Here is a 12,529-nt window from a genome sequence, read left to right on the forward strand (position 1 = left end):
GCTAAAGACAGCTAACATTAAAAATGAAGTTGTCAATACTTAGCTATTCAAAAACCCCGTGTACTGAAGCACTAGCAATCAAAGCTCCATCAGACAAAAAGCCTTCAATCTCAAGTACTCAGTCTAGTTTTCAACTCACCTGAAAAATACACACAGCATTTACTGAGGCTTGAAATGAACGGCAAAAGACAAAGGGAACTTCTTGGAAAGAAGAGTCTGCTACCTGCCGAGGACAAAACCTGAACTTCTGCCTTAAAACTAGCTTTCTTCCATTTGGGAAAAGAAGATACTACTACTTCACAAGCATTTGACACCAGAACGAGGAACACATGTCGAACCAAGAACTTGAGTGCTATTTAACCAGCGGAGGCACTAACTGTGCCAAGTCAGATATCCCTCATTTTCTGTTAGATATGCTCAGTTCCGGAGCCGTGAACAGATGTAACAAGTCCCATCAAGCAGTAAGCTGTAAGAAGTGTGGGACACAGCAAGAACAAGGTTGTTAAATTAGTTTTATCAAAAAACTTAGTGATAACTACGAACTTTCCTAAAGCTCCAGTGCTATTTTCTCTACTTTTAAGGCATTGACACACACAGGTTTCCATCCAGAGCAGCACTAGCATGAATCTCCTATCAAATCGACTTTATTGCTCATTTATGTGAGGAAGTAAAGCACCCAGAGAGAGAAAATTAGATGAACATGCCTCAGCTCTCATCTGCTTGCATACAGCTGCTGACAGTTTCAGAGCCCAAGGACTCGAAGTGCTCCTTGAAACGTACAGCTGTTGTAGTGCAACTTTGAAGCAGGAAACCCCAAATTATGCAAGAAAAAATTCCAGGGAAAAAAATGCCAGTTCATGTACTCCAGGGAGAAAAAAGCAGCAGCAAGTAATTCTCAACAAAGCCTCTCAGCAAGCGGTGCCAAGAGATGCACTGACATTCTAAACTGAAAAGGCCATTTACACTTTTTTCCCCCTTTTTCTTTTTAATTCTCCAGTGAGCAACGTCCATGACAACTGTCTTGAGCTGCAGGAGTTCCTGTATATGGCAACGGTTCACGTTCTTACTTTAAAACCCACTGAAAAATCTCGCTAATTATTTGCCTACCAGTTCTTAAATGCTAAAAACCCGATGACAAGTGAGAGAATAACACAAATATCTGGCATGTACATTACTGTGTCGCTCATTTAATCATTGCTTGCACAGCTGAGAGCTGGAATGCTTGAGGAGAAGGGAAAAAGGAAAAAAAAATCTGGCACCTTCAAGATACTAAGACAAGAGAAAGAATTTTGAATTAGGCCCTGCAGAAGAATCAGCGTCTCCCAATCCTGCAGTCATTACTTTAGCCTTTTGAAAAGTTCCTGTTGGTTTACCAGCCCAAAGTGAGGACTTAAAGGAGGCCTCAAGAAATCTGATTGCCAGAAGCCAGTACGCTGTCAAAGCACACAGTTAAAGTCCTCGGAGAGCTGAAAGTACCAAGTGGAAGAATCACATTGAGATGGAGGCAAAGAACCTGGGTAACAGCGCAAATATTGGGTACTAGCAAGAAAATGTAATACCTCAAGACAATGCATGTTATTTACTCGTAGGAAAATATTAGTAAGAAAGCTACTATCTAATGGTAGTAATGGAAGGAGACAAACTTTCCCAAAAGGCAGACTGGTCCAGCAGAGCTAGAAACAACAGCTGGTGGACACAGCATCAGGCCACACAGGGAAACACAGGGAGCACGTTTCTGTTTTACTCACCCCTTACCTTATATTAGCTTACTTCAAAGTTCACGTGGTTTTTGTGGGTCTTTCTAGGGAACTCACTTCATTACTGGCAATTAGGAAAGCTATCAGACTGCTTCTAAACTGAAACATTTAGAATAGTAAGACAAAACAAAAAAGATACCTGCCTGAGCACACAAACAGCAGAGAGGCATTACAACGATACACACAGTTTATGCCAGACACAAGGTCACATGCACGGACAATCCTAACAATAGCCAATACTTCAGGCTTTTTTCCCTCCAAAATAATAAAAAAAAGCTTTGAATACACAGACAAATCTTTAAATTTGATCTTCCAGAAGACTGCACACTGCAATTTAATTGACTCCTGGAAGAGATTCTCTCTGTGACAGAAGAGCTGGTCTGCTTTGGAAAGCAGCAATTTCAGGTTACGAAGCCCCAGCAACAAACCCAAATCATTAAAAAGTATCAAGGTGGGGGGGGACTGCGGTTGTTCCAAGCGATCCGTAACAGTTGCAAGACAGATTGAATTCGATTACTGTTTTTAGTGCAAAGTTTATTGCAGACCTGCAGTAAAAACTCGATTCAGCTTCATTTTTTGAGATGCTTATCTCTAGGCTGGCACACCAACTGAACCGATACACGGAGATGCAAGGAAAAAAAAATGTGAGCCATAACATTAAAATGCTCCAGCTTGGCCAAAAATATGAGTAACCAGATACACACCGCCAAAGGTCACAGCATCCCCCCAGCCCTGCTCATGCAAGCCATTGAAAACCAGCAATAAAGGCGGCCTACAAAGAGGCACCAAGCCAGCAGCACCCCAAGGGAGAAAGAACTTAACACATTTTTTCAGTTACCTTGCCAATAACCTCCCCACTGTATCCAACCCACTAAACATTAAAATCTGGAAGAGAAATAACGATTCTATAGCAACCAGCTGCTGAGATATTTTTTTTTCAAGCAGAATGAGGCGAATCCAACTGCCAAATACTTTCCCAACAAATTTAGCCCGTTCCTAGTGGGAGGAGGAAAGTATGTTCGCTGCTCTGAGTCAAGATGCAGTGTAAATCTGAGGTCATTACGAAACTGGGGCACTATAAAACAGATCAGGAGGCCAGGAACAGGTAAATATACTGATACAGATTGTAGGTATGCAAATCTGTGTTACTCTAGAAGAACAGACATCATGTGAGGCCTCTCCTCTGGAGCAGCACTTCTGCAAGACTTTTTTTTTTTTTTGACTCTGGTTACTCCCATCACCTACCATGTCTCCCCTTCAGGAGATCTGAAAACAAACACAGCCACGTGAAGACATCAGGTCCCCAGTGGCAGCTGCACGTGTATGTGAGCCGGGTTCTGTAAGCTCCCTGAAGAAAGCAGCAATTTGGTCATCTCTGTGTCCAGATGCGACCGCTCCTGCTGCGTGCTTCCTCATGCGCGCATCTGTAACAGGGTCCAACCTCCAAACACATCAACTAAAACATCTCACCAAAATAAGATTCAGAAACCATTGGAATCCAAGAGAGCAGTTTCCCTTAGCTCACATGCAAAGGAAAGCTCTAGTTAACTTGAAAAATGACTGAGAAAAAATTAATCTTAATATTAGGTTTATACACATTGTCCCAAGACATCTCCACAAGTCATTTTCCAGAAGCCTACAAGTCAAGAAGTAGAGCCAAGCTAACTTCATAACCTCGCTCTCTTTCGTCACAATAAGGCTTGTTTCTATTTAAATCTTCACAGAATAAAGTCCTTAATCTTTAATGAGAGACAAAGCAAGCTAAGACAAGACGGACTCACGGTACGACTGTGTTCATCTTCTCTCATTAGATAGCAGAGGGATAACAACTGAACGCAACAGGCAGATGTTTGAAACATCTTCTTTAAGGCAGGGTCCTGTTTTTCCTCTGCAGCTGGGTTTCCTCCAGTGGATTTTTTATTAACTGAGCATTTCTCCATCCCTTTTCCCCAGCTGTAGAGCACAGCTCATCACAAATACCGTGGGTACCTCTGCTTCAGTGAGCCCTGCAGATCGCCAGGAAAGTTGAATGTACCTCTTGTACATGGTCTGCTACTGAACCAGAAACTGCTGTGACCACCACCTTAAAAATGGGCATTTTGAAGATAGATTCAGCACGGAGACATTCCCTACATACTGCCAGGAAAGCTATTTTAATGCCGGAGCTCCCCAGCCCCAGCTCGCCTGTACTTTGCTTTCCCTCACTAACCCCTTGTGGTTTAATTCAGGATCGGATCAGGGTAATCCAGGAAAAGCAGGAACTTGGTACTGCCTTAGCAAATTCCTGAAGCTCTAGGAATTAAGCTACTTCAGCAGGGAATCCCATTTTCCTGGGTGCTACAGTATAGATTTTTCCTTGCTCAAAACATGTAAAGCAAGAAAAAATGCAAAGAAAATGCAAAATGATTTCTGAAGGTCCACAAGACTTGAGGAATTTATCACGTATCAGAAGCACTGCCAATTAGGGAGAAGGAAGAATCTTCCCTCTTCCACAAAGTACTTTAACCTCTCTGCAAACCAGTAAGGCACACTAGGCAGGTTTATTATGCAGCTATCAATGAAGCCTCCCGAGCGCCCAGAACCAGCTACCAGCTGAAAAGCCCAGAGCCTTTCAGCCTGCTGAAATTCCAGCTAACATGTCATCCCTGGACCACGTTCAACTCCTCAAGCCAGCAACTCGTGAGAGCCAAAACCGCCGAAAGGTCAAAGCTCCAGTGCTCTTACCCGTGCCTCCTAGCAAGCGAGGAGGCCGGGGAGAAGAAGAGAGGCACGATTCTCCCTGCTCCTGCTCCTTTTAGCCCTACGGTTCTCCTTCCTCGCTAGGAATTTGTACCCGACGAGCAGCAGCGGAGGGGAACTGGCCCAGATCCTACCACTGGCACCTGCCCATGAAATTGGGAGTTAACCTAATAGTGACACCAAAGCTTTCTGCTGAAGGTTGACAGGGAAACGAGCGAAGGAGAAACAACTGGAGATTTGTTTCTAAACAACAGAAACACTCAGAAATATCACGTCAAATTAAGTCTCTGCCGTACAAAGACTATATTCAAATTAAGGGTAGAGTCAGATGGTGTTCACATGGAAAAGCCTTGCCTCTGGCTGTTTTTGTAGGGGATTTTGGCGTGGGTTTATTTTATTTTTTAAAGAAAACTCAAATATTTTCAACCTTTTCTATCCCACACCATCTTTAACTCTCCTCTGGGGGCATTAAGATGAGCTGGTACTGAGACAGCCAGTCTCACATACATAAATACTGTATTGCTTTTATTAACCCAATATTCCTTTATTTCTTCCTTATTCACACAGCACATCAACCACCACCACCTGGTGCAGGACTACAGGATTCCAGTGCAAACTCCACTTTTAAAATCCCATTTAATAGAAAAAGTTAGTGATAACTAGTCCAGCCTTCACCAGGACCTTCCCTATAGCATCACCTGAAGTCTTAGGCAGCACAAAGAGAACAAAGCTGCCAGATTTCCTATGACAGGGCAAGAAATGGAAGGGGCACCAAAGCACCAAGGTCTTACATAAAGTTTGTAGAGCACATCAGGTAAGTTCAGGCAGAGCTGGTGGTTGCTTTTGGCTTCATTTGAGGGGTGGGGTTTGCTTGGTCAGTGTTTTAATTTGGAAGACAGCTTTCCTTAGGGACTCCACTGGGTTGTTACTTAGTCATATTCTTACTTGTAAGTTCTAAAATAGAAGCAGATTTAAAACTCTTTGGGTTAAATTCACCCAACTAGTTAATTCAAATCATTTGTTTCTTTAAGAAGTCATGCAACAGCATTTGTCTGCAGTTCACAACAACAGGAGTACTTGACTCAAAAGGATATTTCCTTCTCCCTCCTGCCCCCAAAGATCTCAAAGCGAAAGTGTTTTGCTTGCACCAGGCAGCACAGGTTTTACGCAATCCTGTCAGGTTTAAATGTCAAGTTTAAATAGTATCAAACATATTTTTGGGACACACTTAAGAATTCAATCAGTTTCCCCATCTGATCCACTAAATTCAGCCTGAGGCATTGCAGACCTTTGTTTCACAAGAGTGGATTCCAGCACATGGTTAGGGTTCATCCATAGCTCCCGATTGTGCAAAGAGGACGACTGATCAACCAAAAACCCACAGAACTGATGAAGACAAAATGCTGCACAAGCCTCGACTCCACTCCGATGATTCTGGTAAGAGCTGTGCTAATGAAATGTTGCACGTGCATGGATAATGGGTTCAGCCATTTCTTACTGGCAAGCTTGATATTTTAGTCCCACACTGCCTGCAGATCTCTCAAAGTCGAAGACTACCCTCTTTGTACCACCAATGCCCCACGAAGGGCACCTCTCAGAAAAAGGAACTTGCTTTTGGTGTCTCCCCCTGCCTGCGCCACCAAAGCAACTGCCAGCACTCCTCGAAGCAGCAGACGCTATCTACAAGACGCTTAATTTCTATCCTATCTCTTAAAATTAGCATGCGTCTGATAGCAGGCTGCCATTTGTTCTTTTATGAGCACGTCAGGTTGCTGGCTGTGCTTTTAGGCACAGCCAGGCAGGAGCAACAGAACGTGCAGAAACATCGAAGGTAGATAATGGATGATTTCAAACTGCCATCAAACAGCCCCAATATCCGTGATCTCTGGCCACGAGTTCAAGCACGGATGATCTCACAGCATTCAGACATCCTTTCACACCTTCAGGCTTTGAACTTGAAGTTTTACAAGCCAGGATTTAGAATAAGAGACAACCAAAAGGAATGACTTGGAGAAGAGATTCATTGCACGCCTGTTTTCTAAAGGCAGCAATTTCCTGAATACCTGCAGCAACTCAATTCCACGCTGCTTTGTGCTTACAAGGAGTTTTCCTGCTCTGTTGTGCATTACGCCCCCTGTTCTGAAACATGAGCACACGCTGCAGAGCAGAGGTATTACAATGCAAGGCTTCTCTCCGAAAAACTTTTCAAGTATTTCAGGTAGCTCTATGAATTATTCCCGGTAGTTTACTTCATAACAACCTCTCCTTCTTGTGTTTGGCCCTTACAAAAATAAGCAAATTTGGGAGAAACATCAGCGTGTGCCACATAAACTCTAACTTCAACAGCACAGCGTACAGAAATATTTCTAAATACAAAGTTTCAATAGGAAAACACCTGCCAGACTTTATATGAGTCTGAAATATATTTGGCAATTAAAGTAACGTAATACAGATACAACAGGAAAAAAAAAGAACAGGTAAGAGGACTGCTGGCTGGCAGAGACAAGGAGCGAGGCAAGCAAGCACTGCAGGAGCACAGGCAGCAGATGCAGAGTTCCCTGACCTGGTCCTATCTCCAAAAAGTCAATTATGTTGGATGTCCATGACAAAACCAATAAAAACAACACACACCCCAACACCTGAACATCACAAGAGTCTTTCTGTCTGCCTCAGAAAAACAGAGAGCCAAGTTTATCCAGCTGGGATTCACATGTGATTCAAACAAAGAAAAGTCAGTATTTTTGTTCCAGAAGTTAAACTATTACACCACCGCCCTTGGTATGTGATCAGATCACTGGCATTTTATTTATTAAAAAAATAAAAGCAGGCAGGACTCTGCAGTTGTCAATTTTCATTCATGATTCTCTGTAAGGAAAGAACTTTATTTCCACAAAATACCCTGAGGATTTATGGAAGTTACTGGAACACCTTAGCAAAAACAACACTGGATTTCAAGTGATGTCTTTTCCACCTAAACGATACTGTTGTGCTCCTTGAGCTGACAAGGAACTCATTACAGTCCTACAACACGCAGTCACCTCTTTTCTCTAGATGCAAAGATGAGGGGAAATTGAGAAATGTGGTACAAGCAGTTTGAAGAGCCTCTTTCCCGCAAAGAGCATCACCATCATCAGAACCCTGAAGGAAGGGGCCAGTTGCTCCACTTGACCCTATTTGAGCCTCTTCCACAAAACACAGCCAGGTAACTCAGCTTCTGCCTGAACCTCCTCACCACGAGCACAGGGATGTCCACAGCACCTCCAGAGGCAGCTCCAGGGAGCTCTTTGCAGGTGCATCACCTGCATAGTGTGACTGCTTCTTGCTCACGGCTCTGTATGGGCACAAGCACACGTTCACACCTAACAGCTCACAGGAACGGGATTACCACTGCAAAGCTCAGGTCTAAACACGGCGGAAAATAACTGGAACTAGGCAACTGAGCAGATCTGCTCAGCCTTTTATCTTCCCGCACTGCAGGACTGACACAAAAGCTAACACCGGAATTTTGGCAGATCCCGCCATGACCTCTTGAAAATTTATTTTGCAATATATTAAATATTGCTCCTTACAACAACATTCTTGTGCTTTTGGACTTGAAATTGCAATGTAAAAGAAGTCCATGAAAAATCATTTTTACAGTTACTTAACAGACTTTTTAAACGAAATAAAGAAATGACCCCAAAATCACAAACTTAGCCAGATTGTACCTTCAGAGTCCTCAGATCACTCATATGAACACTTAATGTACAAGCAGGATAAATCCAAAACACGAGCATAGGCATTGTAAGGCCAGGCTGGATGGGGCTCTGGGCAACATGGTCTGGTGGGACATGTCCCTGCCCTTGGCAGGGGGTTGGATGGTCTTTAAGGCCCCTTCCAACCCAAACCATTCTGTGATTCTATTAAAATGTAACATAGAGGGTAGCCATGGGCTTATGAGCATGCAAGACTCCTCCATTCTGCAGAGACAGCTGCATGAATTAGCTTTCTAGAAGTCAATCTTGGATTTCTCCTTTAAGTTCAGCTGGTAGGGCAATGGACAGAAAGTTAGTGTATATTTTGCACGATGAGCACTACTTAGAAAACACATCCTGTTGATAGGTAACTTTATTTTCCTCTCCAGGATAAGTGGTTGCTCAGTAAAAGCATACACAAATTTTAACACCAAACAGGGCACAGAAACTGACTGCTGCTTTCTTTAAAAAGTATGGGACCAGAACAACAAAAAAGAGCTGCTGTTAACTGTCAAAGATGCTGGGAAACCCAGACACCGCCTGCTCACAGCATGCGTGATGTGAGCTGGAAGTTTCTCCTACGAAGCACAAGATCTGTTAGAGACTTCACTTTCCATCACGTTATTCTTAGTCGTAGAGTCCAGGAATCACTTTTGGAAGGCATCTTTAGAAAGCATGGCTAAAACACAAGCAGAGCAGCTGACTAGTGAACTGGTCCAAAGATACTACTTCAGATTGATAACGTGTGGTTTAAGTTTTTATACCATTTAGAAAATTTCTAAAAGTCCTCACATAGATCTCATGAAGGATTTCAGAGGGATATTTAGTTGTTGTAAATATTTACAGTTTTATGTAAAAGTAGGGAAAGCAATGTGCTACCGAAAGCATTTTGTTATGAGCCCTCTGATAAAGACCCAGTCATTTCCAGTGGCTCTCCAGGAGCACTCTTTCAAAAATCATAGATTTAAACTCAGATGCCCTGTGCATTTTTAAAGTATTTTAATAACTTTTCTACAGATTAAGTAATTATATGAAGCAAGCAAACTTGTACCTTAAAAGAACACAGACTAACTACTGCCCAGTCCTTCACCTATGGGTCCAGATCCTCTTCACATGGATTCTTTGCCCAAACCTTACAAGTCACACCCACAAAGCAAAACCTGGACTCTTGGAGAAAAAGTACCTTTGAAATTATTTTGAAAGCATTGCTAGGGCTTGCTTAGTCTGTCACATTATACCGAGAAACACAAGGGAACATACCAGCAAGCCCACGATTTTCAAGGCAAGCCATGAGGCAAAACCTGACTGCTCCAAATCTGCAGTGTTTAGACTTCGACCGCCAGAACTGCGGTCACCACGAATATCCTGTGGGCACACACAACCACAAGGGATGGGGGAAGAGACTGAGAAATGCTGCAAGAGAGAGACCTACAGTGGGGATTTGGGTTTCAGGCAATTAATAATACGATTACTTAAAATTCCAAGCACATTTCACACACCCAACTCTTCTGAGAAGACGACTTGACAGGGAAAAGGAAAGATGACCTCTGAAATGACACTAGCACTAATTAATTCATTTATCTTATGAGCAGCACGTGAAAAAGGAAAAATTAATGTCCGACATACATGAGCTTAATGCATTTCGTAAGAGAAAACCAAACTGAGTGTATGTACCACCTCGTTCAATTTGTTTGCATTCTGATCTGAATCACAACACATCTTTTCCACCAGAAATAAAAAGGAAAAACAACTTTTCTTTCTGGGGAAGAGAGAGGATACTTCTCCCACACACACAAGTTTTACTTCTCATCATTTCCCACGCTGGCCAAGTAGTTAATCCTCTGACACTCCAAAGTAGGTAGACAAACTCCAGTTTCAATCGTAGGAAAGCCCTTAAGAGATCAGTAATTAGAAACTAAGCTCTCCTACACAAACAGTGCACGCTCTGTCAAGAAGCTGACCACCTCTGCCTCCTGCACAAACACACACAGCCACCTACACGGACTCACTGTAGACAGGTGGATTAGCTAGGCATCCACACGCACACCCCAGAATTACATCATTTTTGGTTTGGTGTACAAAGGCTTGGCAAATGCAGTTATTTTAATCCCCGACGGCAGCACTGGTATCAGGACATACCTAAGGGTAACAGTATCACCCCAAATAGCAGCAGAATCTGTTACACTGTGTTTTAGTAAGAGTACTCTTGAAACACTGTAGCCACTTTTGGCAAATATCATCCTGAAACCTTGGCACCTCAGAATACACTTTTATGCATACAAATAACACATTATTAGATCTCTGACTAGAGCAAATTTGTAATTGTCGACCATACTACCCAGCTTCATGCTATGTAAGTGAAAACAAAACCAATTTACTGCGGAGGGGCCATTTCGGGTTCAGCAACTGTATTAAACACAATGGCAACAAGCAGTCAATGTTTCCAGCAGACAACAGGCACAGAAGCAGTATTTATTCTAATGATAAAAAAAAAAAAAAATGAACTTATCTCTTTGGTTCCCTGAAGGGAAACTACTGGGACACCGCTACCTGAAATGCTCGCTGCAAACAAATGGCTCTGCTTGTGATTTATCCTACTCTACCTATGCCTAAAGACAGCATAAGTAAGTGGTCATGGTTGATAACTCTCCTTGATGATCTTTTCCTCAAGTCTTTGCCAACACTTTGAAAACAACTTCTGTTGTTTTCTCTTTATTCTACAAACAGAGCTCTCTAAGTTCTTGTTTTCCCTGGTGTTACCCTACTGAAAACTAAAATTGCAACCTGTGGCTACAGCGTAAGATAGACCAGAAAAGGCTATTCAGCATCACCACTCTGTGATCTATTTGCTAGATTCACATTCTTCGCTGAATCCACATCTAACCTAATTGCACAATCGGAGGTATTAATGAAAAAGCATGCAGACTTTCCGCCAGCTAACTAACAGCAGCAAGAGGCAGCACAGGCACTGACTGCAGGTCACCGGTTTGTTTTGGGAAACCAACTCATACTTTACACAGTATCTTCATAGTTATTCCACTCAACTGGGATATAAAGGTCAATTATAAAGAAAAAAAAAGAGCTACGCTGAAAACAAACTTATCTGGAATAAAGACAGTGAGATATCACAGAGGGAACACGAGAACTGAAAGAATTAAGCACGGCTTGAGAAGCAGCAAGCACAAAGAGCAACCTGCTCGGCTCAGATGAAGTTTGAGCCTCACACACTGGGGAAACCGTTCAGAAACGGTTCATCTGTACGAAACATGACCCCTGTAAAGCGGCCAAAATCAGTGAGAGCGGACAAGCGCTAATAACGCAAGCTGAAATGGTCCAAGCCGCTTGGACTTATGTGCTTGCCTAAGTGCTTATCTTAAATGTTAAGGTAAAGAAGAGGACGGGGGCGTGCTCCTTACCTGTGCCTCTCCAGGCCACCTGGCCTGCCAAGCAGGGGCACCCCCGGCCCTGCAGCGGGGAGCCTGAAGGCAGCCGAGCCGCCAGGCTCCTCCTTCCACACCTCACCCCTCCGGCACAGCTCCGGGGATGCGGTGCGAGCGCTTTATAATGGGAAGGGGAATTTAGCGACGGGTACTACGTCAAAAAATGAAATAAAAAAAAATAATAAAAACGCGAACATATGGGATGTCACCTTGCTCCTTGGAGGAAGTTGCTGGCGGCTAGAAAGGAAAGGGCAGAGGAAAGCGAGGCGAGGGCTGAGCCCTGTAGCACCGCAGAGCCTGAGGCTCCCCACTCGCTGGCACCTACACACAGAGAGCGCTGATTCGGTTTTTAGCTGCTATTTAGGAGGAAACGCACGCATTTGGGGGTTTTATCGATTTTTTTTCCCTGTTTAAATACAAGCGTTAGGTAACAGCTGCGTGCGGCCAAACCAAAAATCGTGCCCGAGAGCTGGGGCGGGATGGGGGGCGCGGGGGCAGCCCCAGCACCCCTGTGGGGGGCACAGACCAGCACAGAGCCCCCCGCGGGGCACAAAAACACCGCGATTAATCGCGACACACCCGCGGGGGGGGGGGGGGGGGGGGGGGGCGCAGGGCAAATGGCGGGGGGCGCCCCTCCCGGCTCCCCCCCCCCCCTCACACCCCAACCCCCCCCCGGGGCCGTACCTCATCGCTGCCCGGGCCGCGGGCCCTGCTCACAGCCCTGGAGGCGGCGGCGGGGTCCGGGGGCCCGGGGCCGGGTGCGGAGCAGCAGCGGCGGCCGGCGCGGCCGCACCATGCCCCTGCGCCGCCTCCTCCGCCGCCGTCTGGCGGCCGCTGAGGGGAGGAGCGCCGCGCCCCC

The 12,529-nt window shown here is 44.5% G+C and overlaps 1 protein-coding gene across 5 annotated transcripts in view; it reads right to left on the reverse strand.

Moving 5' to 3' along the window:
- The window catches only part of ITSN1 (intersectin 1), a 123,111-nt gene extending 110,618 nt beyond the window's left edge, over positions 1-12,493 (reverse strand). For all 5 annotated transcript variants that reach the window (XM_084283565.1, XM_084283563.1, XM_084283564.1 and 2 more), the window contains exon 1: positions 12,355-12,493. The gene's annotated coding sequence lies outside the window, so the exon portion shown is untranslated. The remainder of the gene's footprint in view (positions 1-12,354) is intronic.
- Between the last annotated feature and the right edge of the window lie 36 nt (positions 12,494-12,529).

The sequence above is a fragment of the Netta rufina genome (genome assembly GCF_964035555.1).
Source record: "Netta rufina genome assembly, chromosome: 1".
Taxonomy (NCBI): Eukaryota; Metazoa; Chordata; class Aves; order Anseriformes; family Anatidae; genus Netta; species Netta rufina.